Source organism: Fopius arisanus, unplaced genomic scaffold, assembly GCF_000806365.1.
Source record: "Fopius arisanus strain USDA-PBARC FA_bdor unplaced genomic scaffold, ASM80636v1 scaffold00036, whole genome shotgun sequence".
Taxonomy (NCBI): Eukaryota; Metazoa; Arthropoda; class Insecta; order Hymenoptera; family Braconidae; genus Fopius; species Fopius arisanus.
This window is the reverse complement of record NW_011887775.1, coordinates 1,048,465-1,059,829: the sequence shown is the minus strand read 5'-3', so window position 1 is coordinate 1,059,829 and position 11,365 is coordinate 1,048,465. Positions and strand designations below refer to the sequence as shown.

Below are 11,365 nucleotides of genomic sequence, written 5' to 3'. Positions count from 1 at the left end.
GGCACAGTACCGAGATATTCATGAGTGCGATATTATGTGCTCGGTAGTCATAAATCGTGGGGAGAGGGAGGGGGCCTGCAAAGCATTGGAAAACGATAAAAGCTTCTCGTCCTGGACGTAAAACGAGGATGTAAACAAATGTGAAGAGGCCGAGAAAAGGAGGACGAAAATTACCACCGGCGATTTCATGCATTTTGCAACGCTAAATAGCACCGTAGACCTCAATTTCTTTGCATTTCTTATTTCTCATCCTCTTATTTTTCAGTTCTCACTCCTCAACCACGAATATTCTTGAAAAGAAACTGGGTCTGTGCACACAGGGGTCTTATCTACCACTTTTCACGCGGAAAAACGAGAAGATTCCGAGACTAACAATTTGGTATGAAAAATAGAGTCTTTCATTGATTCTCGATTAAGACGATCTAGTCAGGGTTTGTGACAGGTAATTGGGATTTTTTAAACCGATTTTTATCCTCGTAATTCGTTGATCCACAGAGCTTTCACATGTTGTCCTTTTCAATCTTTTCAAAAGAAGGAGGGAGGATTCGGGTGAATGCTTGAAAGAAAAAAGAATAGAAAGCGTGAGTTGGTTGTGAGTTTTCCCCCCGGACTTTTGTTTGAGCGAGATTGAAGTCACGCGAGTCTTCAGCTTCCGCATAATCGATCCTCGTAATCCGGTGGTTAAATCTCTTTACTTTTCGCGACACGACAAGTTTCGGGGTCGAGGTTAATCCTTTCAGTTTTTTCCAATTTTTTTTTTTTGAGGGATTCAAAAAAAGTTATGATCGATTCCATGATTAATTTCCCTTCCATAATTATTTGACTTGTTTCCTTCGGTCGTGGGTTATATATTTTTTCGTCTTGTTATGTCGTTTAATTTTCCGCTTTGTGAGAGTAATTTTGCAGTCTAACAAATCTAGTTCACTATTTCTTTGATAATATCATCCGTCATATCGAGTAAATTCACTCTCCATAATTCAATATCAAAATAATTAATGGCAAACGCGAATTGGCGGTTCATCACAATGCTTTTGACGACTCCCAGAATAAACAGCAACCTAATTGGTTGAATTTGTTTTCTCAGTGCATTAATTCGAATATTATCTCCCTTTGTTCATGGACAATTGAATTTTTTTTGTCAATTATATTTTTATTGCAACTCGTTGGGAAAATGTCTTCTCGCAATTCCGGTTATAACAGTAAATTGCGTGAACAATGGCGGGCGGTGAACTGTTGAGATTCGCTTGGACGAGCTCATGATGTCATCTGCTCAGTATTTATTTAAAACTTTGCGTGACATTTGTGAGAAAATAAAAATCATCGGACGGTCGCCCGAGGGAGCTTTACCGTCGACATTTTATCAAAGAGTCAGAAGCACTTCCGTCAGAAAAATGCCAATACAACGATTCATTTCCCCCCGTCAAAACTCCCGGAATAAAAAAATTATAGAATTTCAATTATTTTCGAGGATTTCCCGCACGAATCCTATGAATTATTTTACGAGTTATTTTTTTTGTGTCGACTAAACAATTGGAGTTGGCTCTAAATTTACGAAGCATTTTTTCAGTAGAATTTCAAGTGAGAGACGGTCATTTAGTCATCGTTTCATGATCTATAATGCGATGGTAATATTTTATTACCTTGACTATGGATTTGCGAATAGGGTGTAATGTATAATGCCACTCGGTGCAGCAATTAGCTAATGGTTAATCCCGGGTTAAAAAAAATGGTAATCGGAATATTTTTTCCTAATTTTTAAAAAATTTCTGGAAAAATTTTGGGAAATTATTTTTTTTCAAAACTCGATGAAAACATTTTTTTTTGAAAATCAATTTTTTTGTGAAAATTCTCGGGAAAACTTGTGAGTTCTGAGTAGCGGATTTGAGATTAGTCAAAAAAAAATTGAATTCAATTGAGAGATGAGAATAGAATTTTTTTTCAGAAATTTTTGGAAAATTTGGAAAAAATATTTCGATTACAATTTTTTTTACCCGGGATAGTGGGGAGTGGAAGATATATCGATACTTATCATTTAATGGTCGAGTGGCAGCCTCGACCTACCGCAATCAAATCGTTTAAATTCAACGGGTTTATGTCGCTTTGTGACTTTCAATTTCAAGGATCAATTTATTTCAATTTTCACTGCCCGGACAAATTGTGATACAGGATTATTACTCGCGAAATAATTCACGTACTTCACGTGATTTTCCATTGAAATTCTTTCGGCAACGAGAATTTTCCGGGATCCGAATGCAAAATATACTCGCGGTCTAAATACTCAGCGGATAAACAAGCGAATGAAATTTGTTTGTTTGAAATTCAGAGAAATCCTCGTCCCTAATTCACGACAATTTGGAAAATTAAATCCCATCGGTAGACATTGACGAAAAAATTGGGGGATGGATTTCTAAATTCTCATTCAACTTTCCTTACCCACCCCTAAATCCCATTAACTAACTCGTAACCCCCGAACAAAACTCTCCCTGAAAAAACTATAGAAAAAGTTGTACAAAAATTTACAACGGTTTTTTTTTTATTCCCCGTCAATCCCTAGTAGACGTACGTGTCGGCTTATCTTATCTCGTGGTATTAGAGCACCACCGCGTGCATCGCGGGGAAGACAGTTCCCTAACGAGACCGACTGAAGAAAGATAAATAAAAGAGGGAGAAAATAATAGGAAGAGAAAAAAAAAAAGTTGGAAAGAAGTGGAAAACTTGGCTACTCACCAGATCCCCTACAGGATGGAGCACCGAGGAATGATGGAATGATCCAAACCGAGAGCCTCTGAAGATTATTTTAGCTTGTCCAGATCGATGGCAGGATCCATTGAGTCCCTGCAACAAAAAATAAATCGAACGAATTAATAATTTGCACTTTTATTGAGCTAATCGAGTTTCCTTCCCCAAAATATTGCAACTTACTGTTGCCAAATTGAAAAAAATAAACAAAAGGGTTGAATTGAGGCAAAGTAGACTGGAGCGTAATGGTTTCTCCCGGACTATAAATAGCGCCATTATATTTACGATGCACCATCCTCTATTAGGATGCACTTAGCCTTAAGAGAAAGCTTTCTCCTTTCATCATAATAATGGGTGCACATGGGGCGACTGTTCTCTTGTCTTGGAAATAATTTTTCAAGTTTACGTGTAGATGGGGATATTGTGTTCACTTTTTTAAATGTCGGGGAGGATTTAACGGTGGTACAGGGCATTGGGTGTGACATTAATGTCCATTGAGTCATCGGAAATTGATGTTGGCGCTTTTACAAATTTTCACCCCAGCACATTACACCGGTATCATTTATTTTCCGAGCAATATTCCCGACTTATTCGCTGTCGCATCGACAATTTTTCCCAGCCATCCCTCGCTAATTATTACAAATTTGTGCTCATGTTATCGCGTGACCTGGTTGATTTCAATTGAAAAATCATTGAAACTCATTTACATACGCGTATTCCAAATAGTTATTTCGCTCTTCAACTAAATATCCAATTACCAAGTTATAAGAGCATTATTTTGTAATTCAATTTGCAGGAGCAAAAATTTAATAAAAAACCCTTGATAGAACGTTTCATCCTTAACGGTTAACAGTTTCATTTTATTCATGTGCTACTGTTCTACTGGGTATGCTGTGTTGGGGTTAAATTTAATTCAAGTACACATTACATTCATGTGACCTCACTCGGTCTTTCAAAGGTCTTTGTTGCGTTTTTTTCCCATTCACCCTTTTTTTCTCTCTTCATATTGTGCGTATGTTAGAGAGGTACTATATGGTTAATAAAAAACGGAATAAAATTGTGAGGGGAACGTAGGGTAGAATTTACTCGCGTCTGCGTTACGATTGAGTGAAAAATTCTTCAAGTTATTCTGACAGACATTTTAAAGAAAATTAATGGTGCTGACCTCAAAATTCTCAGAGTCCTGATTAATCAAATGAATTTAATTGAATTTATGGCTGTACCATGAAGACTTGCCGAGAGAAAAAAAAATTGGAAAGGTGCAAATTTTGAGTGGTTATCTTGAGAAATATCTGGTGTAAAAATTTGGGGAAAAAAAAATAGTAGAGGTGGCATGTTCTCAACTGACATAAAGCTCATTCTCACAGGTACCATAGAGTTCTTACATTGGCCCAGTCGAAGTGTAGAGAGGTGAAGAGCTTGCGCCAGTTGGTTGTGCCGGTGGTTTGGATAGTAGCGCATTGGGAGACCGAGCAGTACGCAATGTGCCGGCAGCCTGAGTGTCACGAGCTCTCTGAGTCCTGAGTCCTGAGTCTCTGACTTCCACTCCCTCCACATACAGCCTCCAGGTCTCCCCCCTCTTTTTCACCACCACCTCCAAGAGGACCGACGCAGTGTGTGCCCTTGTCCATCACCACAATCACTTGCTGGTGCTACATAACATCCAGTTCTGCATCATTCCACTTCAGACGTGATCAAGGATCTGGGAGCATCCTAAATCAATTGATACACGGAGTTAGTTAATTCAGCGACTGAGTTATTCATTCCATAAAATATCGTTTCGTAATTAGTGATGACGTTTTAAATTCATTGATGTGTAATGTTTGTTTATGCAGAGACTCAATTATTTATTCATAGCAATGAGAATTGATTTTTTTTTAATGTTATGGATTAGAGGGATTTTTTTTTTTCAAACCGGTGAATTGTGAAATATTGTAATGAATAATTAAATTGATTTAATATATTAATTGGTGACGAATAAGAAGAATTGATCGGTGAATGAAATAGTGGGAAGGATTTAGTGACGAGGGGACAACTGATTGATTATTTCATGTTGGAGATTTGTGATTACTGATTATGTTGATGGGCTGTTGGGAGGAGCCGTTGAGGCTTGATTTCATGGAAATTATTGGAGGAGAAACGACCCTCTTCAACGGCGATTGACGAACCTTTGCTCTGGATCGTCGAGCGAGATTGATGGGATCAGAGTGATATTGATCATTAGGTTAACGTGATTTCACGGAATCAAACGGTTTCAGGGGCCAGTGGGGAGAAGTTGAGATTTTTTTTTCGGCTTTCACGATTTGATTCGACATTTGGCTTTGATGTCGTGAACTTCAGTGAACTGTGGATTATTGATGAGAAGTTTTATGGGAGGGTGAGCTGTTCATCATTCAGACTGCTAAAAATTTTCAGAATTTCGGTGAGTACATGTGGAATTTGTTTTAATTACTGCCGAAAATTTTCAGGGGTTCTTCGCGTGGAAAGCAATCGTTGAAGCGGTTAAAAACCAATTAAAATAATGAATTTTTAATTGACGAATTCGATTACGCGTGGAATCATCTGGATATCCAGTGATTTTACGAAAAAAAATGGCAATACTGCGACAAGATAATGAAGTAAAGGTGGAAATTATAAAAAATCTACTTGGTCACTCATTGATGAGTCAATAATTAATCGCTGTTCTGTTCTGGGGATTCACTTGAGAATTAAATTAAATTGGGAAATGCGCCTCGAATGGCGACAGTGGGATATAAATAAAAAGCCGATTGACGAGTGACAAAAACTATCTGAAATCCTCAAATGGCTGTCACTCCCTATTTAATTTCTCAGCTCAAACGTTAATTATCAACTAAACAATTTAATTAACCTAATGGATCCACAGCAAATATTTATACCCAGTGACTACCATTTTTCGTTGAATAATTAAAGTATCAGTAATGAGAGTGGGGGCATTAGCAACTGCGGTATATTTCAGACGCAAAACCCCGGGAAAACCCTTTTTACTGCAGTCGATCCTCAGATAACCGAGAACGAACTATACCCTCAGAAAATTCGAACAATTATTCAATTAAAATGGAAAAACGACATGACACTATCTGAAATGCAAAGTTTTATGATGAAAAATTCTTAAAACGTTCAAGCCATTGGATTAAAATTTTTACTGCAATTTTTTAAAATTGATTTGAGATGAAGATAAATTCTAGATAAACCTAAAAAAATAACACACATTTACATTCTCGGAATACCATGGCTTGATTAGGTGTCAAGTAACCAGCAAAACAGTTGAGCCTTGAGTAATGGCTTTACCATCCTCGGGCACGACCATTTGACACGTGCCCACCATTCATGAATTTTTTTTTTTATTCCCCTCTCACCTTTAAATGCCAACGAGATGAGTTACAACCGGGGATTCTACACTGCCATGTGTAAATTACGCGGTTCGTCATTCTTCAAGCGACCGCACAATTTTAAAAACAATTATCACGACTCGTTAGACCTGTAAAGTGTACCCGGAGGTGTACCCTACCTATTCTGAGGGCATTATCAAACTTTCAGGCGAAAACGAGAGAAAGAATTCCGGTTCTGTCTATTTTTTCCAGTTCACATAAAACTAAAATGCAGGTGGAGTTAATTTCCATAATAATAATTAATTAGTCCCGATTTTTCTTTTAATAGTTATTTTTCCACACGTGTGGATGAAAATTGAATGAAAAAAGAAAGCGAACGAGAGATGATTTTGCCTCGCAGTGGATTTTTTTTCATTTAATTTTGTCTGGAGGTGTCCTGACACCTTTTCTGGGGCCATTATCAAAGTTTCAGGGGAAAAAGGGATGAGAGAGAAAGAATTCCGTGTCTGTGTATTTTTTAGCGAGTGGCAATAACAATTTTGCGCCCTATCCGGGGATAGTAATGCTGTTGGAGTCACGCAAAGTACATGGAGTACGTGTAACCAAGTGATATTACTACCAAATAGCCCCTGGAGGGGCATCATCAACAGAATATACAAGGGGACTTAACAATGTTCGAGTTTACCACTTCGTTATTATACTTTTGCTTCGGTTAATTAGTTTTTCACGGTTTTCCGATGTTGCGGTCTTTTCAGTCTCTTGAATGAGTATTAAATTATCCAGGGACGTAATTATTTATTGAATACTAATTTCATTGAAGAATTAAATTACCGATAATTCTCGATTTTTTATTGAATTCCTATACTTGAGCTTTTAAATTGTTTTTATACGAAAATTCTGTTACACGAGGTAAAAGTAATTTATCACATATTTTCATCTAATTATCCGAGTTGAAAAAGTCGTGCGGTTTGCGTAGTAATTATCATTATCAAGGTTTTTGTTTCTTAGCCAAGATTCCAGGATGGTATCTATGTAGTTATGTCGTTATAAGAGCGTTTAGGTTAGCATTAAGCTGGAGAAAATGAGGGTGAGTGCATGCAAACACGTTGGGGGGTCATAGCTGGGTCACTGTGGACTCTCTGCCTCCAGCTGATTGCTACTGTTATTCAAACCAATTCACTTCCCAACCCCATCCTATTCCCAAATTCAAAACTCGGAGCTGTTGGCACAGTTTATTGACTCTACCAGACAATCATCCCAGTGTTCAGAGTTCGAAATTGCTTTGGATTTCATGCCAATCTGATTTTTTCTATTTTCTATATTTTTCGTTTGTCCCCTCTTTTTTTCTTCATTTTTTTTATCCATTTCTCTTGGTGAAAATGGACATCTATTTGGAGGACATGTATTTGCTTCACCATTTCTATTTCCCTTTGCCAAATTTCGTAGGATTTTTTTTTTGTAGATAAAATAAAATATTTCCAAATGACAAATGTCTTGATAATTGAATGATTAATCTTCTTGGGTTGATTGGGTGCTATTGTCTCGTGGGGAAAAACAAATTTCTCATTTAATGTTTGTTCGACTTTTTGTCTGCGGACTTTAAATTGTTTTACGTTGAATAAAACCGGATGATTGCAATCTAATATGACTGGGTGAATTATTCACCGGAGAAAACCGAAACACTGGGGGTAATGAAGAGAGCTAAGTCTCACGACTGCAGGAGCTTAGTCTCTCGCAAAATGCCACCTCAGTTCTGGTCGCTTGAATTGTTACTTCGTGATCGGGTTCATGACGAAGCAAGCGCCTTCTTCCATCCCCTATTTCCCGCTTTTGGCTATAAATCCAAGACACTACCTGAATACGACACATTTTGTTTAATACCGGGTAATTTCCGGTTTTTCCCCACGAAACTGTACGTAAACAATATTTCGCCATTGCACCTCAAAAATCGCATCAGACTCTCGTCCTCATATTAATTAATTGATCATTATTTTTTGAATAAACATAATCACCCCTCGGAAATTAATTCAAACGCAATAACAAAGTCCTAAAATTTTTTTGTTGATTACGCGATGTTAACAAATTGATAAAAATTCAATTATTAATTCACCTGAGATCCTCCATCGCTGGAAAATATCAAAGCAAATAATAATCGAGTATTTTCCGATTCAAGTCTAAAATTGTTATTGCAAAATCTTTCATCAAATTTTTTTATCAAAAGGGTAAATTGAGCGTAAATACTTGAACATAAAACGAGGAAAAAAAAAATTAGAATGGAAAATATAACGCGAGGGAAGAGATTGCCTGTAGAAAAAAAGGGGAAATAAAAAGTGAATATACGAAAACCAATTTTTCCCAGCTAAAAATAAGTGTTTCATTTCCATGAAAGTAAGCGCGGAAGGAGGTGAGACGTGAAAGGGCTTCGTTAACCCTTCAGCTTCCTCTCGGTTGCTGCACTATACCATTTAGGTTTTCAAATAAAAGCGGACCGTTAAAACACCATGGCCCAGGGGGCTAAAGTGCGAGTTCGTGTTTCTGGGTTTATAACACAGTCGTCTCATTTTTGGGGATTGTAAATCCACCGTATGTCGGTTTCAATTCCCAGCGAGTCAATATTCAGTGAATATAATGCACAGCACACAGGAATAAGAAAAAAGTTGACAATTTAAAAAAAAAACTACTCACACTGTGCAATTAATGGGGTACAAAACAAAGAGACTAAAATTGAATTGAAAAACCGGGTTTGCATCGTTCATTCATTAAAATATATTGATTTATGGGGAGATGCTATTCCGATGAAGATTAATAAAATTTCGGGGCAGAATGCATCAGATAATTGCGTAATGAAATATTTCAGCGTCCAATTATGTATAGATTAAAATGGAATTTTGATTACTAAATAATTTGTGTGGATAACCCATTAAATATTAACCACGAAAATACTAGAAAGTCGATAAAGAAATTATTCGTTTCCCAGTCGATTCCCAACAATTCAAATAGAAATCATTTGACGAGACCTCCGAGTTTTATTTTTCTCTTCAATTGCTCTCCGCCAATTGAACCTACATTAATCACTTGAAGGGCAATTTAATATTCGAGCGAGATGCCTCTATTGCCTTTCGATGGGGGTAACAAATTCATCGATAAACAACGAGAACCATCGGCTTGTCAACCCCGGGGTTGTTTCATTTCCATCCGATAAGACTGGTACATAGAGACCGATAGGGACACGCATGGTCAGTTGGAAAATGCGACTGTGATTAATCACGGATCGATCCAATTGTCGGTAATTAATCGTCTGCGTCTCGTACTCATTGTATATACATCGAGTACGACAAGTCCATGAATTCCTCACAAATTAAACTTTTTTTCTCTTCAAATTGTAACCGTCAGGGTATTGGTATCAGGTATTGACGGATTGGATTTGTAAGGGAATCCCATTAATTTTATTTATTTTTTTCAGAGGAAAAAACTGGCTCTCCATTTTTTGTCACTTCAAATTTCGCACTTTCAGTCGAGTTTGAGTCGTTCTACTCCATAAATTCCAGTTAAATCGATTGTTCAAGTATCTCCTATTATCTTTCGCCACCGATCTACCCTTGCAGTCCTCGGACGAACGATTTATCGAATTCCCTCAATGATAGAAACTTTAATTGGAAATTTTCCGAAGTATCCGAGTGCCATTTATAACCCTCAACTCCACAGGTTAGTTACTTTTTGATTCATACCTCGTATCGTATTATCTCCATTAATTTTCAACTTGATTGAGTTCAAAATCATAACGATACCCCAAAAATTATTTAATTAATTGATTCTCAATGCGATATTTTTCCCAAAAATCTCAAAATTCACTTCGACCTTTCCACCCTCACCCTCTCGCTGTTTCATCTACGTCCACCGATAAAAAAAAATCTCTTCTCTCCACAAACCGTTTGACCCCACGAGCTTAAAGGATAAATGTCGAACGTTCGGACCCACAGAATCCTCAACCTCCGCCTTAGCCCTCAGAATGTCTGTAACAACCCCTTAAAACTCCCAAACATTATTTTTCTCCTCTCTACCGTTCCCATTCCCAACTCATTCCTCGGTTACCTCCACTAATTGGCTTTTGCTGCGGTGAGAAACAAACCAAAATTAGAGACTGGAAACAGTTCAACGGATATGTCTTACTCACACCGAAAGCTTCACTCCTCACGAAAAATATCAGCCACTCAATCCCCGGGTTAAAAAAAATTCTAATCGGAAAAAAAAATATTCGGCTTACAATTTTTTTTTACCCGGATCATTTACCCGTTCCACTATTCCCTTTTAAAAAATTGAACCATTAAAAAAATCTATATATAATTACAAATTTATCATTGATAATATCCTCAAATAAAAGGTATTGAAAAAAATAAAAAAATCTAATACTGATAAGCCCTCGCAATTTATCAAGACATCCCGAGTTCCGGTAGCGCACGCCTGATAAAATTGTTAGTTTCTCTCCTGTGTATCGTAAAACCACCCCAAGAATCATTCCATAGCACTACTTTTTCCCCTTCCCCAACCCGGGACTAATTACCTTCTGGTGCGGTGAGAAGTAACACGAAACGCGACCCAAGAGCAAAATGAGAGAGGAGAAAATGTTGAACCGCTTGGAGATATCCAACTCATAAATGACGGCATTAAGGAACACAGTGTTATCTCTACTTTTATTACGGCTATTTCGACGCACAACTCCCGGTAATAGCAACACCCTGACGGTAATTAACAAGTTATACGTTGACAGAAGGTGATAGAAGAGTGAGAAGAGTCAGAACGAGCTCGTCGTTTTGTTGAAAGTTGGTGGCTTGTTAATGCCAATGAGACCGAACACGTGTGACTGGTGCGTGTTAACAAAGTCATCCCCTTGGTATTCCTCATTTATTGTACGTATGATTATAACTTATGCCCTTGGGTTCAGCTGCAAATTGCGCTGGTTTTCAAAAGCCCCAGTCAACTCTATCTATCATACCATAAAGTTTGAGGATTCATTTCGGTTCTGGCACCTGCTTGGGTGCAATACTATTCATTCGTTCGGAATTCATGTACGTATCATACGTGTGCCAATTATTTTGGTATTACAACGGCTCAAGTTGATGTTTAGAGGGATTGTTTAGTATGTGTGGCATTCACAGGAATGGAGACGTGAATTTGTAAGGATGGAATTTATTCAGATTTAAAGTTAAAAAATTGGCGAGCGTTAAAATTGGTCAAGGCCAAATTCGTTGAGATGCCGACAAAAAAAATTACCCCCA

At 37.5% G+C, this 11,365-nt stretch overlaps 1 protein-coding gene across 2 annotated transcripts in view; it reads left to right on the top strand.

The window, feature by feature from the left end:
- Positions 1 to 11,365, top strand: part of LOC105266187 (cysteine-rich venom protein 2) — a 40,836-nt gene that overhangs the window by 4,035 nt on the left and 25,436 nt on the right. For both annotated transcript variants that reach the window (XM_011304143.1, XM_011304141.1), the window contains exon 2: positions 4,107 to 5,161. The gene's annotated coding sequence lies outside the window, so the exon portion shown is untranslated. The remainder of the gene's footprint in view (positions 1 to 4,106; positions 5,162 to 11,365) is intronic.